We start from the raw sequence: 26,079 nt of genomic DNA, 5'->3' as shown, positions 1-26,079 counted from the left end.
AAACCTATCCTACATTGCCAATGCATGGGTCCTGACCTCCGCATGCTGACCACCCCTTAGTGCATTTCTCCATCCTACATTGCCACTCACTGTCTATCCTAATTCAGAACATCTGATTCAAACCACCTCGTGATGATTTTCTCACTCCTACTAGTGAATGGCCTGTTAGAAAAACCTTACAATGCGCACCACCCCGTGATGTATTTCAGAAACCTATCCTACATTACCACTGCATGTTTCCTGACCTCCCCATGTTGACCACCCTGTGGGGCTTTTCTCAATTCTTCATTGCCACTCACTGCCTATCCTAATTCAGGCCGTCCGATTCACACCACCCCGTGATGTTTTTTTCACTTCTACTTGGGAATGGCTTGTTAGAAAGCGTTACAATGCGCACCACACATGATGTTTTTCAGAAACCTATCCTACATTTCCATGGCATGTTTCCTGACCTCCCCATGCTGTCCACCCTGTGGTGCATTTCTCCATCCTACATTGCCTCTCACAGCCAATCCTAATTTAGGCCTTCCGATTCACATCACCTTCTGATGATTTTTCACTCCTACTTGTGAATGGCTTGTTAGAAAGCCTTACAATACGCACCACCCCTTGATGTTTTTAAGAAACCTATCCTAAATTGCGATTACATGTTTCCTGACCTCCCCATGTTGACCACCCCGTGGTGCTTTTCTCCATTCTTCATTGCCATTCACTGCCTGTCCTAATTCAGCCCCTCCGATTCACACCACCCCGTGATGTTTTTCTCACTCCTACTAGTGAATGGCCTGTTAGAAACCCTTACAATGAGCAGCACCCCACTTTTTTTTCAGAAACCTATCCTACATTGCCACTGCATGTTGCCTGACCTCCCCATGCTGACCACCCTATTGTGCTTTTCTCCATCCTACATTGCCACTCAATGCTTATCCTAATTCAGGCCCTCCTATTCACACCACCCAGTGATGTTTTTCTCACTCCTACAAGAGAATGGAATGTTCAAAACACTTACAATGCACACCACCCGGCGATGTTTTTCAGAAAACTATCCTACATTGCCAATGCATGTTTCCTGACCTCCCCATGCTGACCACCCCGTGGTGCTTTTCTCCATCATACATTGCCACTCACTGCCTATCATAATTTAGGCCATCGGATTCACAGCACCCCGTGATATTTTTCTAACTCCTACCAGTTAATGCCCTGTTAGAAAACCTTATAATTTTCACCATCCGCGATGTTTTTCATAAACCTATCCTATATTGCCACTGCATGTGTCCTGACCTCCCCATGCTGACCACACCGCGATGCTTTTCTCCATTCTACATTGCCAATCACAGCATATCCTGATTCAGGCCATTAGATTCACACCACCCCGTGGTGTTGTTCTCAATCCTACTAGTGAATGGCCTGTTAGAATCGCTTGCAATGAGCACCACACCGCGATGTTTTTCAGAAACGTATCCTACATTGCCATTACATGTTTCCTGACCTCCCCATGTTGACGACCCCGTGGTGCTTTATTCATTCTTCATTGCCACTCACTGCCTATCCTAATTCAGCCCCTCCGGTTCACACCACAACGTGATGTTTTTCTCACTCCTACTAGTGAATGGCCTGTTAGAATCGCTTGCAATGCGCACCACACCGCGATGTTTTTCAGAAACTTTCCTACATTGCCATTACATGTTTGCTCACTTCCCCATGCTGACCACCCTGTGGTGCTTTTCTCTATCCTACATTCCCACTCAATGCTTATCCGAATTCAGCCCCTCCGATTCACACCACCCCGTGATGTTTTTCTCACTCCTACTAGTGAATGGCCTGTTAGAAACCCTTACAATGCGCACCAACCGGCGATGTTTTTAATCAACCTATCCTACATTGCCACTGCATGTTTCCTCACCTCCCCATGCTGAACAACCTGTACTGTTTTTCTCCATCCAACATTGCCTCTCAATGCCTATCCTAATTGAGGCCCTCCGATGCACACCACCCCGTGATGTTGTTCTCACTCCTACTAGTGAACGGCCTGTTAGAAAACCTTACAATGCGTACCACCCAGCGATGTTTATCAGAAACATATTCGACACTGCCACTGCATGTTTCCTTGCCTCCCCATGCTGACAAACCCGTGGTGTTTTCTCCATTCTCCATTGCCACTCATAGACTAACCTAATTCAGTCCCTCCAATTCACACGACCCTGTGATGTTTTTTTCACTCCTACTTGTGAATGGCTTGTTAGAATTCCTTACAATGCGCACCACCTCGGGATGTTTTTCAGAAACATATCCTGCATTGCCACTGCATGTTTCCTGACCTCCCCATGTTGACAACCCCGCGGTGTTTTCTCCATTCTTCATTGCCACTCACTGCCTATACTAATTCAGGCCCTACAATTCACACAACCCCGTGATGTTTTTCGCACTCCTGCTATTGAATGGCCTGCTACAAACACTTACAATGCGCACCACCCCGCGATGTTTTTTCAGAAACCTATCCTACATTGCCTTTGCATGTTTCCTGACCTCCCCAAGCACTCCAACCCATGGTGCTTTTATCCATTCTACATTGCCACTCACTGTCTATCTTAATTCATGCCCTCTGATTCACACCACACCATGATGTATTTCTCACTCCTACTAGTGAATGGCCTGTTAGAAACCCTTACAATTCGCACTACCCCACTATTTTTTTCAGAAACCTATCCTACATTGCCACTGCATGTTGCCTGACCTCTCCATCCTGACCAACCCATGGTGCTTTTCTCCATCCTACATTGCCACTCACTGCCTAAGCTTCTTCAGGACCTCTGATTCAAACCACGCTGTGATGTTTTTCTCAATCCTACTAGTGAATGGCCTGTTAGAAACCCTTACAATGCGCACTACCCCGCAATGTTTTTCAGAAACCTATCCTGCATTGCCACTGCATGTCTCCTGACTTCCCCATCCTGACCACCCCGTAGTGCTTTTCTCCATCCTACATTGCCAGTCACGGCCTATCCTGATTCAGGCCCTCCAATTCACACCACCCCGTGATGTTTTTCTCACTCCTACTAGTGAATGGCCTGTTAGAAACCCTTACAATGTGCACTACCCTGCAATGTTTTTCATAAACCTATCCTACATTGCCACTGCATGTTTCCTGACCTCCCCGTGCTGACCACCCTGTGGTGCTTTTCTCCATCCTACATTGCCACTCACTGCCTATCCTTAATCAGGCCCTCCGATTCACACCACCCGGTGATATTTTTCTCACTCCTACTAGTCAATGGCCTTTTAGAAACCCTTACAATGCGCACCAACCCGTAATGTTTTTCAGAAAGCTATCCCACATTGATACTGCATGTTTCCTGACCTCCACATGCTGACCAACCCGTGGTGCTTTTCTACATCCTACATTGCCACTCACTGCCTATCCTTAATCAGGCCCTCTGATTCACACAACCCCGTTACGTTTTTCTAAATCCTACTAGTGAATAGCCTGTTAGAAACCCTTACAATGTGCACAACCCTGCGATGTTTTTCAGAAAACTATACTTCATTGCCACTGAATCTTTCCTTACCTCCCCATGCTGACCATGCCGTGGTGCTTTTCTCCATCCTACATTGCCACTCACTGCCTATCCATATTCAGGCCTTCCGATTCAAACCACCAAATGATGTATTTCTCACTCCTACTAGTGAATGGCCTGTTAGAAACCCTTACATTGCGCACCACCCCGCGATGTTTTTCAGAAACCTATCCTTCATTGCCACCGCATGTTTCCTGACCTCCCCATGCTGACCACTCCGTGGTGTTTTTTCCATTTTACATTGCCACTCACTGACTATCCTAATTCAGAGCATCTGATTCAAACCACCCCGTGATGTTTTTCTCACTCCTACTAGTGAATGGCCTGTTAGAAACCCTTACAATGTGCACCAGCCCATGATGTTTTTCTGAAAACTCTTCTACATTGCTACAGCATGTTTCCTGACCTCCTCATACTGACCACCCTGTGGTGGTTTCTCCATCCTACATTGCCACTCACTGCCTATCCTAATTCAGAACATCTGATTCACACGACCCCGTGATGATTTTCTCACTCCTTCTAGTGAATGGCCTGTTACAAACCCTTACAATGCTCAACACCTGTGATGTTTTTCAGAAACCTATCCTACATTGCCATCGCATGTTTCCTGACCTCACCATGCTCACCAACCCGTGGTGCTTTTCTCCATTCTACATTGCCAATCACTGCATATCCTAATTCAGGCACTCCGATTCACACCACCCCGTGATGTTATTTTCACTCCTATTAGTGAATGGCCTGTTTGCAACCATTACAATGCGCACCAACCCTCGATGTTTTTCAGAAACCTATCCTACATTGCCATTGCATGTTTCCTGACCTCACCATGTTGACCACCCCGAGGAGCTTTTCTCTATTATTCATTAGCACTCAGTGCCTATCCTAATTCAGGCCCTCCGATTCACACCACCCCGAGATGATTGTCTCACTCCTACTAGTGAATGGCCTGCTACAAACCCTTACAATGTGCACAACCGTGCGATGTTTTTCAGAATCCTATCCTACATTACCAATTCATGTTTCATGACCTCACCATGCTCACCAACCCGTGGTGCTTTTCTCCATTCTTCATTGCCACTCAGTGCCTATCCTAATTCAGGCCCTCCGATTCACACCACCCCGTGAGGTTTTTTTCACTCTTACTTGTGAATGGCTTTTTAGAAAGCCTTACAATGCGCACCAACCCGCGATATTTTTCAGAAACCTATCCTACATTGCCATTTCATGTTTCATGACCTCACCATGCTCACCAACCCTTGGTGCTTTTCTCCATCCTACATTGCCACTCACTGCCTATCCTAATTCAGGCCCTTGGATTCACACCACCCCATGATGTTTTTTTCACTCCTTCTTGTGAATGGCTAGTTAGAAATCCTTACAAAAGGCATTACCCCAGGATGTTTTTAAGAAACCTATCCTACATTGTCACTGCATGTTTCCTGACCTCCCCATGTTGACCACCCCGTGGTGCTTTTCTCCATTCTTCATTGCCACTCACTGCCGATCCTGATTCAGGCCCTCCGATTCACACCACCCCGATATGTTTTTCACACTCCTACTAGTGAATGGCCTGCTACAAACACTTAAAATGCGCAAAACCCCGCGACGTTTTTCAGAAACCTATCCTACATTGCCACTGCATGTTTCCTGACCTCCCCATGGTCACCAAACAGTCGTGCTTTTCTCCATCCTACATTGCCACTCACAGCCTATCCTGATTCAGGCCCTCTGATTCAAACCACGCTGTGATGTTTTTCTCACTCCTACTAGTGAATGGCCTGTTAGAAACACTTACAATGCGCACCACCCCGCGATGTTTTTCAGAAACCTATCCTACACTGACACAGGATGTTTCCTGACCCCCCATGCTGACCACACCGTGGTGCTTTTCTCCATCCTACATTGCCACTCACTGCCTATCATAATTCTGGCCCTCTGATTCATACCACCCCATGATGTTTTTCTCACTCCTACTAGTGAATGGCCTGTTGGAAACCCTTACAATGCGCACCATTCCGCTTTTTTTTTCAGAAACCTATCCTACATTGCCACTGCATGTTTCCTCACCTCCCCATGCTGACCACCATGTGGTACTTTTCTCCATCCTACAATGCCACTCAATGTCTATCCTAATTGAGGCCCTCCGATTCACACCACCCCGTGATGTTGTTCTCACTCCTACTAGTGAATGGCCTGTTGGAAACCCTTACAATGCGCGCCATTCCGCTTTTTTTTTTTCAGAAACCTATCCTACATTGCCACTGCATGTTTCCTCACCTCCCCATGCTGACCACCCTGTGGTGCTTTTCTCCGTCCTACATTGCCACTCAATGCCTATTCTAATTGAGGCCCTCGGATTCACACCACCCCGTGAAGTTGTTCTCACTCCTACTAGTGAATGGCCTGTTAAAAACCCTTACAATGCGTACCACGGAGCGATGTTTATCAGAAACATATTCGACACTGCCACTGCATGTTTCCTTGCCTCCCCATGCTGACAAACCCGTGGTGTTTTCTTCATCCTACATTGCCACTCACAGACTATCCTAATTCAGTCCCTAAAATTCACATGACCCCGTGATGTTTTTTCACTCCTTCTTGTGAATGGCTTGATAGAATTCCTTACAATGCGCACCAACCCGCGATGTTTTTGAGAAACCTATCCTACATTGCCACTGCATGTTTCCTGACCTCCCCATGTTGACAACCCCGCGGTGTTTTCTCCATTCTTCATTGCCACTCACTGCCTATACTAATTCAGGCCCTACAATTCACACCACCCCGTGATGTTTTTCTCACTCCTGCTATTGAATGGCCTGCTACAAACCCTTACAATTTGCACCACCCCGCGATGTTTTTTCAGAAACCTATCCTACATTGCCTTTGCATGTTTCCTGACCTCCCCATGCACCCCAACCCATGGTGCTTTTATCCATTCTACATTGCCACTCACTGTCTATCTTAATTCATGCCCTCCGATTCACACCACACCATGATGTATTTCTCATTCCTACTAGTGAATGGCCTGTTAGAAACCCTTACAATTCGCACTACCCCACTATTTTTTTCAGAAACCTATCCTACATTGCCACTGCATGTTTCCTGACCTCTCCATCCAGACCACCCCATGGTGCTTTTCTCCATCCTACATTGCCACTCACTGCCTAAGCTGATTCAGGACCGCTGATTCAAACCACGCTGTGATGTTTTTCTCAATCCTACTAGTGAATGGCCTGTTAGAAACCCTTACAATGCGCACTACCCCGCAATGTTTTTCAGAAACCTATCCTGCATTGCCACTGCATGTCTCCTGACTTCCCCATCCTGACCACCCCATAGTGCTTTTCTCCATCCTACATTGCCAGTCACGGCCTATCCTGATTCAGGTCCTCCGATTCACATCACCCCGTGATGTTTTTCTCACTCCTACTAGTGAATGACCTGTTAGAAACCCTTACAGTGCGCACTACCCCGCAATGTTTTTCAGAAACATATCCTACATTGCCACCGCATGTTTCCTGACCTCCCCATGCTGACCACCCTGTGGTGCTTTTCTCCATCCTACATTGCCACTCACTGCCTATCATAAATCAGGCCCTCCGATTCACACCACCCGGTGATATTTTTCTCACTCCTACTAGTCAATGGCCTGTTGGAAACCCTTACAATGCGCACCAACCCGTAATGTTTTTCAGAAAGCTATCCCACATTGATACTGCATGTTTCCTGACCTCCCCATGCTGACCAACCTGTGGTGCTTTCCTACATCCTACATTACCACTCACTGCCTTTCCTTAATCAGGCCCTCTGATTCACACAACCCCATTATGTTTTTCTCAATTCTACTAGTGAATAGCCTGTTAGAAACCTTACAATGTGCACAACCCTGCGATGTTTTTCAGAAAACTATACTTCATTGCCAATTTATGTTTCCTGACCTTCCCATGCTGACCACCCCGTGGTGCTTTTCTCCATCCTACATTGCACTCACTGCCTATCCTAATTCAGAACATCTGATACACACGACCCCGTGATGTTTTTCTCACTCCTACTGGTGAATGGCCAGTTAGAAACCCTTACAATCTGCACCACCCCATGATGTTTTTCAGAAAATTATCCTACATTGCCACTGCATGTTTCCTGACATCCCCATTATAACCAGCCCATGGTGCTTTTCTCCATCCTACATTGCCACTCACTGCCTATCCTAATTCAGGCCCTCCGATTCACACCACCCAGAGATATTTTTCTCACTCCTACTAGTCAAAGGCCTGTTAGAAACCCTTACAATGCGCACCAACCTGTAATGTTTTTCAGAAAGCTATCCCACATTGCTACTGCATGTTTCCTGACCTCCCCATGCTGACCACCCGGTGGTGCTTTTCTACATCCTACATTGCCACTCATTGCCTATCCTGATTCAGACCTTCCGATTGACACCACACCATGATGTATTTCTCACTCCTACTAGTGAATGGCCTGTTAGAAACCCTTACATTGCGCACCACCCCGCGATGTTTTTCAGAAACCTATCCTACATTGCCACCGCATGTTTCCTGACCACCCCATGCTGACCACTCCGTGGTGTTTTTTCCATTTTCCATTGCCACTCACTGCCTCTTTTAATTCAGATATTCTGATTCAAACCACCCCGTGATGTTTTTCTCACTCCTACTCGTGAAGGGCCTGTTAGAAACCCTTACAATGCGCACCACCCCATGATGTTCTTCTGAAAACTCTTCTTCATTGCCACAGCATGTTTCCTGACCTCCTCATGCTGACCACCCTGTGGTGCTTTTCTCCATCCTACATTGCCACTCCCTGCCTATCCTAATTCAGAACATCTGATTCACACGACCCCGTGATGTTTTTCTCACTCCTACTAGTGAATGGCCTGTTAGAAACCCTTCCAATGCTCAACACCTGCAATGTTTTTCATAAACCTATCCTACATTGCCATCGCATGTTTCCTGACCTCACCATGCTCACCAACCTGTGGTGCTTTTCTCCATTCTACATTGCCACTCACTTCCTATCCTAATTCAGGCACTCTGATTTACACCACCCCGTGATGTTTTTCTCACTCCTACTCGTGAATGGCCTGTTAGAAACCCTTACAATGCGCACCACCCCACTTTTTTTTTCAGAAACCTATCCTACATTGCCACTGCATGTTTCCTCACCTCACCATGCTCACCAACCCGTGGTGGTTTTCTCCCTTCTTCATTGCTACTCAGTACCTATCCTAATTCAGGCCCTCCGATTCACAACACCCGTGATGTTTTTCTCACTCCTACTAGTGAATAGCTTGTTAGAAACCCTTACAATGTGCACCACCTCATGATGTTTTTCCGAAAACTCTTCTACATTGCCACAGCATGTTTCCTGACCTCCTCATGCTGACCACCCTGTGGTGCTTTTCTCCATCCGACATTGCCACTGACTTTCTATCTTGATTCAGGCCCTCTGATTCACACCACAACATGATGTATTTCTCACTCCTACTAAAGAATGCCCTGTTAGAAACCCTTACAATGAGCACCACCCTGCAATGTTTTTCAGAAACCTATCCTACATTGCCAATGCAAGTTTCCTGACCTCCCCAACCTGACCAACCCGTGGTGCTTTTCTCCATCCTACATTGCCACTCACTGCCTATCCTGAATCAGGCACTCTGATTCACACCACTCCGTTATATTTTTCTCACTCCTACTAGTGAATGGCCTGTTAGAAACCCTTATAATGCGCACCACCCCGCAATGTTTTTCAGAAACCTATCCTACATTGCCAATGCATGTTTCCTGACCTCCCCGTGCTGACCATCCCGTGGTGCTTTTCTCCATCCTACATTGCACTCTCTGCCTATCATAATTCAGAACATCTGATTCACACCACCCCGTGATGTTTTTCTCACTCCTACTAGTGAATGGCCTGTTAGAATCACTTATAATGCGCACCACCCCGCAATGTTTTTCAGAAAACTATCCTATATTGCCACTACGTGTTTCCTGACGTCCCCATGATGACCAACCCATGGTGCTTTTCTGCGTCCTACATTGCCACTCACTGCCTATCCTAATTATGGCCCTCCGATTCACACCACCTCATGATGATTTCTCTCTCCTACTAGTGAATGGCCTGTTGGAAACCCTTACAATGCGCACCACCCCACTTGTTTTTTCAGAAACCTATCCTACATTGCGACTGCATGTTTCCTCACCTCCCCATGCTGACCACCCTCTGGTGCTTTTCTCCATCCTACATTGCCACTCAATGCCTATCCTAATTCAGGACCTCTGATTCACACCACCCCCTGATGTTGTTCTCACTCGTACTAGATAATGGCCTAATAGAAATCCTTACAATGCGCTCCACCCCGCAATGTTTTTCACAAACCTATCCTACAGTGCCACTCCATGTTTCCTGACCTCCGCATGTTGACCACCCCGTGGTGCTTTTCTCCATTCGTCATTGCCACTCACTGCCTATCCTAATTCAGGCCCTCCGATTCACACCACCGCTTGATGTTTTTCTCACTCCTACTAGTGAATGGCCTGCTACAAACCCTTACAATGCGCACCACCCGGCGATGTTTTTCAGAAACCTATCCTACATTGCCACTGCATTTCTACTGATCTCCCCATCCTGACCTCCCCGTGGTGCTTTTCTCCATCCTACATTGCCACTCACTGCCTATCCTGATTCAGGCCCTCTGATTCAAACCACGCTGTGATGTTTTTCCCACTCCTACTAGTGAATGACCTGTTAGAAACCCTTACAATGCGCACCACCCCACGATGTTTTTCAGAAACCTATCCTACATTGCCACTGCATGTTTCCTGACCTCCCAATGCTGACCGCACCGTGGAGCTTTTCTCCATTTTACATTGCCACTCACTGCCTCTCCTAATTCAGGCCCTCTGATTCACACCACCCCGTGACATTTTTCTCTATACTACTAGTGAATTGCCTGTTAGAAACCCTTACAATGCGCACTACCCCGCTTTTTTTTCCGAAACCTATCCTACATTTCCACTGCATGTTTCCTCACCTCCCCATGCTGACCACCCTGTGGTGCTTTTCTCTATCCTACATTGCCACTCAATGCCTATCCTAATTCAGGCACTCCGTTTCACACCACCCCGTGAAGTTGTTCTCACTCCTACTAGTGAATGGCCTGTCAGAAACCCTTACAGTGCGCACCACCCAGCGATGTTTATCAGAAACCAATTCTACATTGCAACTGCATGTTTCCTTGCCTCCCCATGCTGACAAACCCGTGGTGCTTTTCTCCATCCTACATTGCCACTCACAGCCTACCCTAATTCAGGCCCTCAGATTCACACCACCCCGTGATGATTTTCTCACTCCTACTTGTGAATGGCATGTTAGAAATCCTTACAATGCCCACCACCTCGCGATGTTTTTCAGAAACCTATCCTACAATGCCACTGCATGTTTCCTGACCTCCCCATGTTGACCACCCCGTGGTGCTTTTCTCCATTCTTCATTGCCACTAACTGCCTATCCTAATTCAGGCCCTCCGATTCACACCACCATGTGATGTTTTTATCACTCCTACTAGTGAATGGCCTGCAAAAAAACCCTTAGAACGCGCATCCACCGTGATGTTTTTCAGAAACCTATCCTACATTGCCATTGTATGTTTCCTGACCTCCCCATGCTCAGCAATCCGTGGTGCTTTTCTCCATCCCACATTGCCACTCACAGTCTATCTTGATTCACACCGTCCGTTTCACACCACCCCGTGATGTGTTTTTCACTCCTACTTGTGAATGGCTTGTTAGAAACCCTTAAAATGCGCACCACCACGCGATGTTTTCCAGTAACCTATCCTACATTGCCATTGCATGTTTCCTGACCTCCCCATGTTGACCATCCCGTAGTGCTTTTCTCCATTCTACATTGCCACTCACTGCCTATCCTGATTCAGGCCCTCCAATTCACACCAGCACATTATATTTTTCTCAATCCTACTAGGGAATGCCCTGTTAGAAAACCGTAAAATGCGCACCACCCCGTGATGTTTTTCAGAAACCTATCCTACATTGCCACTGCATGTTTCCTGACGTCCCCATGCTGACCACACCGTGGTGCTTTTCTCCATTTTACATTGTCACTCACTGCCTATTCTATTCAGGCCCTCTGATTCACACCACCCCGTGATGTTTTTCTCACTCCTACTAGTTAATGGCCTGTTGGAAAGCCTTACAATGCGCAACACCCGGCGATGTTTTTCAGAAACCTATCCTACATTGCCAATGTATGTTTCCTGACCTCCCCATGCTGACCACCCCGTGCTGCTTTTCTCCAACCTTCATTGCACTCACTGCCTATCCTAATTCAGATCATGTGATTCACACGACCCCGTGAGGTTTTTCTCACTCCTACTAGTCAATGGCCAGTTAGAAACCCTTAGAATCCGCACCACACCGTGATGTTTTTCAGAAAACTATCCTACATTGCCACTGGATGTTTCCTGACATCCTCATGATAACCACCCCGTTGTGCTATTCTCCATCCTACATTGCCACTCACTGCCTATCCTAATTCAGGCCCTCCGGTTCACACCACCCCGTGATGTTTTTCTAACTCCTACAAGTGAATGGCCTGTTAGAAACCCTTACAATGCGCACCAACCCAATCTTTTTTTCAGAAACCTATCCAACATTGCCACTGCATGTTTCCTCACCTCCCCATGCTGACCACCCTGTGGTGCTTTTCTCCATCCTACATTGACACTCAATGCTTATTCTAATTCAGGCCCTAAGATTCACACCACACCATGATGTATTTCTCACTCCTACTATTTAAAGGCCTTTTAGAAACCCTTGCAATGAGCACTATCCCGCGATGTTTTTCAGAAACCTATCCTACATTCCTACTGCATGTTTCCTGACTTCCCCATGCTGACCACCCCGTGGTGCGTTTCTCCATCCGACCTTGCCACTCACTTTCTATCTTGATTCAGGCACTCCGATTCACACCACAACATGATGTATTTCTCACTGCTACTAGTGAATGGCCAGTTAGAAACACCTACAAAGGGCCCCAACCCCATGTTTTTCAGAAACCTATCCTACATTGCAACTGCATGTTTCCTGACCTCACCATCCTGACCACCCCTTGGTGCTTTTCTCCATCCTACATTGCCACTCACTGCCTATCCCGATTCAGGCCCTCCGATTCACACCACCCTGTGATGTTTTTCTCACTTCTACTAATGAATCGCCTGTTAGAAACACTTACAATGCGCACCACCCTGCGATGTTTTTCAGAAACCTGTCCAACATTGCCACTGCATGTTTCCTGACCTCCCCATGCTGACCACGCCGTGGTGCTTTTCTCCATCCTACATTACCAATCACTGTCCAACTTGATTCAGACCCTCCGATTCACACCACCCCGTGATGTTTTTCTCACTCCAACTAGTGAAAGGCCTTTTAGAAACCCTTACAATGAGCACCACCCTGCAACGTTTTTCAGAAACCTATCCTACATTGCCACTGCACATTTCCTGACCTCCCAATCCTGACCAGCCCGTGGTGCTTTTCTCCATCCTACATTGCCATTCACTGCCTCTCCTGAATCAGATCCTCTAATTCAAACCATTCCGTTATATTTTTCTCACTCCTACTAGTGAATGGCCTGTTAGAAACCCTTATAATGCGCACCACCCCGCGATGTTTTCCAGAAACCTATCCTACATTGCCACTACATGTTTCCTCACCTCCCCATGCTGACCAAACCGAGTTGCTTTTCTCCATTTTACGTTACCACTCACAGCCTATCCAAATTCAGGCCCTCCGAGTCACACCACCCCGTTATGTTTTTCTCACTCCTACTACAGAATGCCCTGTTAGAAAGCCTTACAATGTGCACCACTTGGCAATGTTTTTCAGAAACCTATCCTACATTGCCAATGCATGTTTCCTGACCTCCCCATGCTGACAACACTGTGGTGCTTTTCTCCATCCTACATTGCACTCACTGCCTATCCTAATTCAGAACATCTGATTCACACCACCCCGTGATGTTTTTCTCACACCAACTAGTGAATGGCCTGTTAGAAACCCTTACAATGCGCACCACCCCTTGATGTTTTTCAGAAAACTATCCTATATTGCCACTGCTTGTTTCCTGACCTCCCCATGATGACCCCCCAATGGTGCTTTTCTCCATCCTACATTGCCACTCACTGGCTATCCTAATTATGGCCCTCCGATTCACAACACCCCGTGATGTTTTTCTCACTCCTACTAGTGAATGGCCTGATAGAAACCCTTACAATGCGCACCACCCCAATTTTTTTTCAGAAACATATCCTACATTGCCACTGCATGTTTCCTCACCTCCCCATGCTGACCACCCTGTGGTGCTTTTCTCCATCCTACATTGACACTCAATGCTTATTCTAATTCAGGCCCTCCGATTCACACCACACCATGATGTATTTCTCACTCCTACTAGTTAAAGGCCTTTTAGAAACCCTTACAATGAACACCCCCCCGCGATGTTTTTCAGAAACCTATCCTACATTGCTACTGCATGTTTCCTGACCTCCCCATGCTGACCACCCCGTGGTGCTTTTCTCCATCGGGCATTGCCCCTCACTGCCTATCGTGATTCAGGCCCTCCGATTCACCCCACCCTGTGATATTTTTATCACTTCTCCTAGTGAATGACCTGTTAGAAACACTAACAATGCGCACCACCCCGCGATGTTTTTCAGAAACCTGTCCTACATTGCCACTGCATGTTTCCTGACCTCCCCATGCTGACCACCCCATGGTGCTTTTCTTCATCTTTCATTGCCACTCACTGCCTATCCTGATTCAAGCCTTCCAATTCACAACACCCCTTGATGTTTTTCTCTCTCCTACTAGTGAATGGCCTGTTGGAAACCCTTACAATGCGCACCACCCCACTTTTTTTTTCAGAAACCTATCCTACTTTGCCACTGCATGTTTCCTCCCCTCCACATGCTGACCACCCTCTGGTGCATTTCTCCATCCTACATTGCCACTCAATGCCTATACTAATTCTGGCACTCCGATTCACACCACCCCCTGATGTTGTTCTCACTCGTATTAGATAATGGCCTGTTAGAAATGCTTACAATGCGCACCACCCCGCGATATTTTTCAGAAACCTATCCTACATTGCCAGTGCATGTTTCCTGACCTCCGGATGTCGACTACCCCGTGGTGCTTTTCTCCATTCTTCATTACCACTCACTGCCTATCCTATTTCAGGCCCTCCGATTCACACCACCCCGTGATGATTTTCTCACTCCTGCTAGTGAATGGGCTGTTAGAAACCATTACAATGCGCCCCACGCCGCGATGTTTTTCAGAAACCTATCCTACTTTGCCACTGCATGTTTCCTGACTTCCCCTTCCTGACCACCCCGTGGTGCTTTTCTCCATCCTACATTGCCAATCAATGTCCAACTTGACTCAGACCCTCTGATTCACACCACCCCATGATGTTTTTCTCACTCCTACTAGTGAAAGGCCTTTTAGAAACCCTTACAATGAGCACCACCCTGCAACGTTTTTCAGAAACCTATCCTACATTGCCACTGCACGTTTCCTGACCTCCCAATCCTGACAAACCCGTGGTGCTTTTCTCCATCCTACATTGCCACTCACTGCCTATACAGATTCAGACCCTCTGATTCACACCACCCCGTGATTTTTTTCTCACTCCTAGTAGTGAATGGCCTGTTAGAAACCCTTATAATGCCAACCACCCACGTTCTTTTTGAGAAACCTATCCTACATTGCCACTGCATGTTTCCTGACCTCACCATGCTGACCACCCCGTGGTGCTTTTCTTCATCCTACATTGCCACTCACTGCATATCCTAATTCAGGACCTCCGATTCACACCACCCCGTGATGTTTTTCTCACACCTACTAGTGAATGGCCTGTTAGAAACACTTACAATGCGCACCACCCGCGTTGTTTTTCAGAAACCTGTCCTACAGTGCCACTGCATGTTTCCTGACCTCCACATCCTGCCCACCTTCTGGTGCTTTTCTCCATGCTACATTGTCAATCACTGCCTATCCTAATTCAAAACATCTGATTCATACCACCCCGTAATGTTTTTCTCACTCCTACCAATGAATGGCCTGTTAGAAACCCTTACAATGCGCACCACCCCGTGATGTTTTTCAGAAAAATATCCTACATTGCCATTGCATGTTTCCTGCCCTCCCCATGCTGACCACCCCTGGTGCTTTTCTCCATCCTTCATTGGCACTCACCGCCTATCCTAATTCAGGTCCTCGGATTCACACCGCCCCGTGATGTTTTTCTCACTCCTACTAGTGAATGGCCTGTTACAAACCATTACAATGCGCACCACCCCATTATGTATTTCAGAAACCTATCCTACATAGCCACTGCATGTTTCCTGACTTCCCCGTCCTGACCACCCCATGGTGCTTTTCTCAATCCTACATTGCCATTCACTACCTATCCTTATTCAGGCCCTCCGATTCACACCACCCCGTGATCTTTTTCTCAGTCCTACTAATAAATTTCCTGTTAGAAACCTTACAATGAGCACCACCAAGCGATGTTTTTCAGAATCCTAGCGTACATTGCCACTGCATGTTTCCTGACCACCCCATTCAGATCACCCTGTGGTGCTTTTCTCAATTTTACATTGCCACTCACTGCGTATTCTGAGTCAGGCACTCCGATACACACCAACCTGTGATGTTTTTCTCACTCCTATTAGTGAATGGCCTTTTAGAAACCATTGAAATGCGCACCACCACACGATTTTTTTCAGAAACCTATCTTACACTGCCACTGCATGTTTCCTACCCACCCCATGCTGACCACCCGTGGTGCTTTTCTCCATGCTACATTACCACTCACTGTCTATCCTGTTTCAGGCCCTTTGATTCACACCACACCATGATATATTTCTCATTCCTACTAGTGAAAGGCCTGTTGGAAACCCTTACAATGGGCACCACCCCGCAATGTTTTTCAGAAACCTATCCTACATTGCCACTGCATGTTTCCTGACCTCCCCATGCTGACCACCCCATGGTGCTTTACTCCATCCTTCATTGCCACTCATTGCCTATCCTAACTCAGGCCCTCTGATTCACACCACCCCGTGATGTTTTTCTCACTCCTACTAGTGAATGGTATGTTAGAAACCCTTAAAATTCTCACCATCCCGCGATGTTTTTCGGAAATGTATCCTACATTGCTATTGCATGTTTCCTGACCTCCCCATGCTGAACAACCCGTGGTGCTTTTCTCCATTTTACATTACCACTCACTGCCTATCCTGATTCAGGCCCTCCGATTCACACCACCCCATGATGTATTTCTCACTCCTACTAGTTAATGGCCTGTTAGAAACCCTTACAATGCGCAACACCCCACGATGTTTTTCAGATACCTATCCTCATAGCCACTGCATGTTTCCCGACCTCCCAATCCTGATCACCGCGTGGTGCTTTTCTCCATCCTACATTGCCACTCACTGCCTATCCTGATTCAGGCCCTCCGATTAACACCACCCCATGATGTTTTTCTCAGTCCTACTAGTAAATTTCCTGTTAGAATCCTTACAATGCGCACAACCCTGCGATGTTTATCATAAACCTATCCTACATTGCCACTGCATGTTTCCTGACTTCCCCATGCTGATCACCCTGTGGTGCTTTTCTCAATTTTACATTGCCACTCACTGCCTATCCTGATTCGGGCCCTCCGATACACACCAAACCGTGATGTTTTTCTCACTCCTACTAGTGAATGGCCTGTTAGAAACCATTTCAATGCGCACAAAAACAAGAATTTTTTCGGAAACTTATCTTACATTGCCACTGCATGTTTTCTGACCTCCCCATGCTGACGACCCCTGGTGCCTTCCTCCATGCTACATTACCACTCACTGTCTATCCTGATTCAGGCCCTCTGACTCACACCACACCATAAAGTATTTCTCACTCCTAGTAGTGAATGGCCTGTTAGAAACCCTTACAATGCGCACCACCCCGCGATGTTTATCAGAAACCTATCCTACATTGCCACTGCATGTTTCCTGACCTCCCCATGCTGACCACCCCGTGGTGCTTTTCTTCATCCTACATTGCCACTCACTGCATATGCCAATTCTGGACCTCCAATTCACACCAGCCCGTGATGTTTTTCTCACACCTACTAGTGAATGGCCTGTTAGAAACACTTACAGTGCGCACCACCCGCGTTGTTTTTCAGAAACCTGTCCTACAGTGCCACTGCATGTTTCCTGACCTCCCCATCCTGCCCACCTTCTGGTGCTTTTCTCCATGCTACATTGTCAATCACTGCCTATCCTAATTCAAAACATCTGATTCACACCACCCCGTAATGTTTTTCTCACTCCTAGCAATGAATGGCCTGTTAGAAACCCTTACAATGCGCACCACCCTGTGATGTTTTTCAGAAAAATATCCTACATTGCCACTGCATGTTTCCTGCCCTCCCCATGCTGACCACCCCGTGGTGCTTTTCTCCATCCTACCTTGCCACTTACTGCCTATCCTGAATTAGCCTCTCTGATTCACACCACACCGTGATGTTATTCTCGCTCATACTAGTAAATGGCCTTTTAGAAAAGTTTACAATTCGCAACACCCCGCGATGTTTTTCAGAAACCTGTCCTACATTGCCAATGCATGTTTCCTGACCTCCCCATGCTGACCACCCCTGGTGCTTTTCTCCATCCTTCATTGGCACTCACCGCCTATCCTAATTCAGGCCCTCGAATTCACACCGCCCCGTGATGTTTTTCTCACTCCTACTAGTGAATGGCCTGTTAGAAACCATTACAATTCTCACCACCCCGCGATGTTTTTCAGAAACCTATCCTACATTGCCACTGCATGTTTCCTGACCTCCCCATGATGACCAACCCGTGGTGCTTTTCTCCATTTTACATTACCACTCACTGCCTATCCTGACTCAGGCCCTCCGATTCACACCACCCCATGATGTAGTTCTCACTCCTACAAGTTAATGGCCTGTTAGAAACCATTACAATGCGCACCAACCCATTATGTATTTCAGATACCTATCCTACATAGCCACTGCATGTTTCCTGACTTCCCCGTCCTGATCACACCGTGGTGCTTTTCTCAATCCTACATTGCCATTCTCTGCCTATCCTTATTCAGACCCTCCGATTCACACCACACCGTGATGTTTTTCTCAGTCCTACTAATAAATTTCCTGTTAGAAACCTTACAATGCGCACCACCAAGCGATGTTTTTCAGAATCCTATCCTACATTGCCACTGCATGTTTCCTGACCACCCCATGCTGACCACCCGTGGTGCTTTTCTCCATGCTACATTACCACTCACTGTCTATCCTGTTTCAGGCCCTTTGATTCACACCACACCATGAGTTATTTCTCATTCCTACTAGTGAAAGGCCTGTTGGAAACCCTTACAATGGGCACCACCCCGCAATGTTTTTCAGAAACCTATCCTACATTGCCACTGCATGTTTCCTGTCCTCCCCATGCTGACCACCCCTTGTTGCTTTTCTCCATCCTACATTGCCACTCACTGCCTATCCTGATTCAGGCCCTCCGATTCACACCACCCCGTGATGTTTTTCTCACTCCTACTAGTGAATGGCCTGTTAGAAACCGTTACAATGCGCACCACCCGCGTTGTTTTTCAGAAACCTATCCTACATTGCCACAGCCTGTTTCCTGACCTCCCCATGCTGACCACCCCATGGTGCTTTACTCCATCCTTCATTGCCACTCACTGCCTAACCTAACTCAGTCCATCTGATTCACACCACCCCGTGATGTTTTTCTCACTCCTAATAGTGAATGGTATGTTAGAAACCCTTAAAATTCTCACCACCCCGCGATGTTTTTCGGAAATGTATCCTACATTCCCATTGCATGTTTCCTGACCTCCCCATGCTGACCAACCCGTGGTGCTTTTCTCCATTTTACATTACCACTCACTGCCTATCCTGATTCAGGCCCTCCGAATCACACCACACCATGATATATTTCTCACTCCTACTAGTTAATGGCCTGTTAGAAACCCTTACAATGTGCAACACCCCACGATGCTTTTCAGATACCTATCCTCATAGCAACTGCATGTTTCCTGACCTCCCCTTCCTGATCACCCCGTGGTGCTTTTCTCCATCCTACATTGCCACTCACTGCCTATCCTGATTCAGGCCCTCCGATTCACACCACCTCGTGATGTTTTTCTCAGTCCTACTAGTAAATTTCCTGTTAGAATCCTTACAATGCGCACCACCCTGCGATGTTTATCAAAAACCTATCCTACATTGCCACTGCATGATTCCTGACTTCCCCATGCTGATCACCCTGTGGTGCTTTTCTCAATTTTACATTGCCATTCACTGCCTATCCTGATTCAGGCCCTCCGATACACACCAAGCCGTGATGTTTTTCTCACTCCTACTAGTGAATGGCCTGTTAGAAACCATTTCAATGCGCACCAAAACACGATTTTTTTCAGAAACTTACCTTACTTTGCCACTGCATGTTTCCTGACCTCCCCATGCTGACGACCCCTGGTGTCTTCCTCCATGCTACATTACCACTCACTGTCTATCCTGATTCAGGCCCTCTGATTCTCACCACACCATAATGTATTTCTCACTCCTACTAGTGAATGGCCTGTTAGAAACCCTTACAATGCGCACCACCCCGCATTGTTTTTCAGAAACCTATCCTACATTGCCACTGCATGTTTCCTGACCTCCCCATGCTGACCACCCCGTGGTGCTTTTCTTCATTCTACATTGCCACTCACTGCATATCCCAATTCAGGACCTCCGATTCACACCAGCCCGTGATGTTTTTCTCACTCCTACTAGCGAATGGCCTGTTAGAAACACTTACAATGCGCACCACCCGGTGATGTTTTTCCGAAAAATATCCTACATTGCCACTGCATGTTTCCTTCCCTCCCTATGCTGACCATCCCTGGTGCTTTTCTCCATCCTGCATTGCCACATACTGCCTATCCTGATTCAGCCCCTCTGATTCACACCACACTGTGATGTTTTTCTCGCTCCTACTAGCCAATGGCCTGTTTGAAAACCTTATAATTCGCACCACCCCACGATGTTTTTCAGAAACCAATCCTACATTGCCAATGCATGTTTCCTGACCTCCCCATGATGACCAACCCGTGGTGCTTTTTTCCATCCTTCATTGCCACTCACCGCCTATCCTAATTCAGGCCCTCCGATTCACACCACAACGTGATGTTTTTCTCACTCCTACTAGTGAATGGCCTGTTTGAAACCCTTACAATGCGCACCACCCACGTTGTTTCTCAGAAACCTATCCTACATTGCCACTGCATGTTTCCTGACCTCCCCGTGCTGAGCACCCCGTGGTGATTTTCTCCATCCTACATTGCCACTCAATGCCTTTCCTGATTCAGGCCCTCTGATTCACACCACCCCGTGAAGTTTTTCTCACTCCAACTAGTCAATGGCCTGTTAGAAACCCTTACAATGCACACCGCCCCGCGATGATTATCAAAACCTATCCTACATTGCCACTGAATGTTTTCTGACGTCCCGATGCAGACCACCCCGTGGTGATTTTCTTCATCCTACATTGCCACTCACTGCCTATGCTAATTCAGGACCTCCGATTCACACCAGCTCGGGATATTTTTTTGACTCCTAATAGAGAATTGCCTGTTATAAACACTTACAATGCGCACCCCCCTGCGAAGTTTTTCAGAAACCTATCCTACATTGCCACTGCATGTTTCCTGCCCTCCCAATCCTTTCCAACTTGTGGTGCTTTTCTCCATGCTACATTGCCAATCACTGCCTATTCTAATTCAGAACATCTGATTCACACCATCCCGTGATGTTTTTCTCACTCCTACTCGTAAATGGCCTGTTAGAAACCCTTACAATGCGCACCACCCCGTGATGTTTTTCAGAAAAATATCCTACATTGCCATTGCATGTTTCCTGCCCTCCCCATGCTGACCACCCCTGGTGCTTTTCTCCATCCTTCATTGGCACTCACCACCTATCCTAATTCAGGCCCTTGGATTCACTCCGCCCTGTGATGTTTTTCTCAATCCTACTAGTGAATGGCCTGTTAGAAACCATTACAATTCTCACCACCCCGCTGTGTTTTTCAGAAACCTATCCTACATTGCCACTGCATGTTTCCTGACCTCCCCATGAAGACCAACCCGTGGTGCTTTTCTCCATTTTACATTACCACTCACTGACAATCCTGATTCAGGCCCTCCGATTCACACCACCCCATGATGTAGTTCTCACTCCTACAAGTTAATGGTCTGTTAGAAACCATTACAATGCGCACCACCCCATTATGTATTTCAGATACCTATCCTACATAGCCACTGCATGTTTCCTGACTTCCCCGTCCTGACCACCCCGTGGTGCTTTTCTCAATCCTACATTGCCTTTCACTACCTATCCTTATTCAGGCCCTCCGATTCACACCACCCCGTGATGTTTTTCTCAGTCCTACTAATAAATTTCCTGTTAGAAACCTTACAATGAGCACCACCAAGCGATGTTTTTCAGAATCCTATCGTACATTGCCACTGCATGTTTCCTGACCACCCCATGCTGATCACCCTGTGGTGCTTTTCTCAATTTTACATTGCCACTCACTGCATATTCTGAGTCAGGCACTCCGATACACACCAACCTGTGATGTTTTTCTCACTCCTATTAGTGAATGGCCTGTTAGAAACCATTTAAATGCGCACCACCGCACGATTTTTTTCAGAAACCTATCTTACACTGCCACTGCATGTTTCCTACCCTCCCCATGCTGACCACCCGTGGTGCTTTTCTCCATGCTACATTACCACTCACTGTCTATCCTGTTTCAGGCCCTTTGATTCACACCACACCATGATGTATTTCTCATTCCTACTAGTGAAAGGCCTGTTGGAAACCCTTACAATGGGCACCTCCCCGCAATGTTTTTCAGAAACCTATCCTACATTGCCACTGCATGTTTCCTGACCTCCCCATGCTGACCACCCCATGGTGCTTTACTCCATCCTTCATTGCCACTCACTGCCTATCCTAACTCAGGCCCTCTGATTCACACCACCCCGTGATGTTTTTCTCACTCCTACTAGTGAATGGTATGTTAGAAACCCTTAAAATTCTCACCACCCCGCGATGTTTTTCGGAAATGTATCCTACATTGCCATTGCATGTTTCCTGACCTCCCCATGCTGAACAACCCGTGGTGCTTTTCTCCATTTTACATTACCACTCACTGCCTATCCTGATTCAGCCCCTCCGATTCACACCACCCCATGATGTATTTCTCACTCCTACTAGTTAATGGCCTGTTAGAAACCCTTACAATGCGCACCAAACCACGATGTTTTTCAGATACCTATCCTCATAGCCACTGCATGTTTCCCGACCTCCCCATCCTGATCACCCCGTGGTGCTTTTCTCCATCCTACATTGCCACTCACTGCCTATTCTGATTCAGGCCCTCCGATTAACACCACCCCATGATGTTTTTCTCAGTCCTACTAGTAAATTTCCTGTTAGAATCCTTACAATGCGCACGACCCTGCGATGTTTATCATAAACCTATCCTACCTTGCCACTGCATGTTTCCTGACTTCCCCGTGCTGATCACCCTGTGGTGCTTTTCTCAATTTTACATTGCCACTCACTGCCTAGCCTGATTCAGGCCCTCCGATACACACCAAACCGTGATGTTTTTCTCACTCCTACTAGTGAATGGCCTGTTAGAAACCATTTCAATGCGCACAAAAACAAGAATTTTTTCGGAAACCTATCCTACATTGCCACTGCATGTTTCCTGACCTCCCCATGCTGACCACCCCGTGGTGCTTTTCTTCATCCTACATTGCCACTCACTGCATATGCCAATTCAGGACCTCCGATTCACACCAGCCCGTGATGTTTTTCTCACACCTACTAGTGAATGGCCTGTTAGAAACACTTACAATGCGCACCACCCGCGTTGTTTTTCAGAAACCTGTCCTACAGTACCACTGCATGTTTCCTGACCTCCCCATCCTGCCCACCTTCTGGTGCTTTTCTCCATGCTACATTGTCAATCACTGCCTATCGTAATTCAAAACATCTGATTCACACCACCCCGTAATGTTTTTCTCACTCCTAGCAATGAATGGCCTGTTAGAAACCCTTACAATGCGCACCACCCTGTGATGTTTTTCAGAAAAATATCCAACATTGCCACTGCATGTTTCCTGCCCTCCTCATGCTGACCACCCCGTGGTGCTTTTCTCCATCCTACCTTGCCACTTACTGCCTATCCTGAATTAGCCCCTCTGATTCACACCACACCGTGATGTTATTCTCGCTCATACTAGTAAATGGCCTTTTAGAAAAGTTTACAATTCGCAACACCCCGCGATGTTTTTCAGAAACCTGTCCTACATTGCCAATGCCTGATTCCTGACCTCCCCATGATGACCAAACCGTGGATGCTTTTCTCCATCTTTCATTGGCACTCACCGCCTATCCTAATTCAGGCACTCGGATTCACACCACCCCGTGATGTTTTTCTCACTCCTACTAGTGAATGGCCTGTTAGAAACCATTACAATTCTCACCACCCCACGATGTTTTTCAGAAACCTATCCTACATTGCCACTGCATGTTTCCTGACCTCCCCATGATGACCAACCCGTGGTGCTTTTCTCCATTTTACATTACCACTCACTGCCTATCCTGACTCAGGCCCTCCGATTCACACCACCCCATGATGTATTTCTCACTCCTACTAGTTAATGGCCTGTTAGAAACCATTACAATGCGCACCACCCCACGATGTTTTTCAGATACCTATCCTCATAGCCACTGCATGTTTCCTGACCTCCCCATCCTGATCACCCTGTGGTGCTTTTCTCCATCCTACATTGGCATTCACTGCCTATCCTGATTCAGGCTCTCCGATTCACACCACCCCGTGATGTTTTTCTCAGTCCTACTAGTAAATTTCCTGTTAGAATCCTTACAATGCGCAAAACTCTGCGATGTTTATCATAAACCAATCCTACATTGCCACTGCATGTTTCCTGACTTCCCCATGCTGATCACCCTGTGGTGCTTTTCTCAATTTACATTGGCACTCACTGCCTATCCTGATCCAGGCCCTCCGATACACACCAAGCCGTGATGGTTTTCTCACTCCTACTAGTGAATGGCCTGTTAGAAACCATTTCAATGCGCACCAAAACAGGATTTTTTTCAGAAACTTATCTTACATTGCCACTGCATGTTTCCTGACCTCCCCATGCTGACGACCCCTGGTGCCTTCCTGCATGCTACATTACCACTCACTGTCTATCCTGATTCTGGCCCTCTGATTCACACCACACCATAATGTATTTCTCCCTCTTACTAGTGAATGGCCTGTTAGAATCCCTTACAATGCGCACCACCCCGCGATGTTTTTCAGAAACCTATCCTACATTGCCACTGCATGTATCCTGACCTCCCCATGCTGACCACCCCGTGGTGCTTTTCTCCAGCCTACATTGCCACTCACTGCCTATCCTGATTCAGGCTGTCTGACTCACACCACCCCGTGATGTTTTTTTCACTCCTACTAGTGAATGGCCTGTGAGAAACACTTGCAATGCGCGCCACCCCGCAATGTTTTTCAGAAACGTGTCCTACATTGCAACTGCATGTTTCCTGACCACCCCATCCTGAACACCTCACGGTGCTTTTCTAAATGCTACATTGCCAATCGCTGCCTATCCTAATTCAGAACATCTGATTCACACCTCCCCATGATCTTTTTCTCACTCCTATTAACGAATGGCCTGTTAGAGACCCTTACAATGCGCAAAACCACGTGATGTTTTTCAGAAAAATATCCTACATTTCCACTGCATGTTTCCTGACCTCCCCATGCTGACGACCCCTGGTGTCTTCCTCCATGGACAATTACCACTCACTGTCTATCCTGATTCAGGCCCTCTGATTCTCACCACACCATAATGTATTTCTCACTCCTACTAGTGAATGGCCTGTTAGAAACCCTTACAATGCGAACCACCCCGCGTTGTTTATCAGAAACCTATCCTACATTGCCAATGCATGTTTCCTGACCTCCCCATGCTGACCACCCCGTGGTGCTTTTCTTCATTCTACATTGCCACTCACTGCATATCCCAATTCAGGACCTCCGATTCACACCAGCCCGTGATGTTTTTCTCACTCCTACTAGTGAATGGCCTGGTAGAAACACTTACAATGCACACCACCCCGCGATGTTTTTCAGAAACCTATCCTACAGTGCCACTGCACTGTTCCTGACCTCCCCATCCTGACCAGCTTCTGGTGTTTTTCTCCATGCTACATTGCCAATCACAGCCTATCCTAATTCAGAAAATTGGATTCACACCACCCTGTG

This window comes from Cavia porcellus, unplaced genomic scaffold, assembly GCF_034190915.1.
Source record: "Cavia porcellus strain 051 isolate PalLab524CR breed Dunkin Hartley unplaced genomic scaffold, mCavPor4.1 scaffold_39, whole genome shotgun sequence".
NCBI lineage: Eukaryota > Metazoa > Chordata > Mammalia > Rodentia > Caviidae > Cavia > Cavia porcellus.
This window is presented reverse-complemented; position numbering follows the sequence as displayed.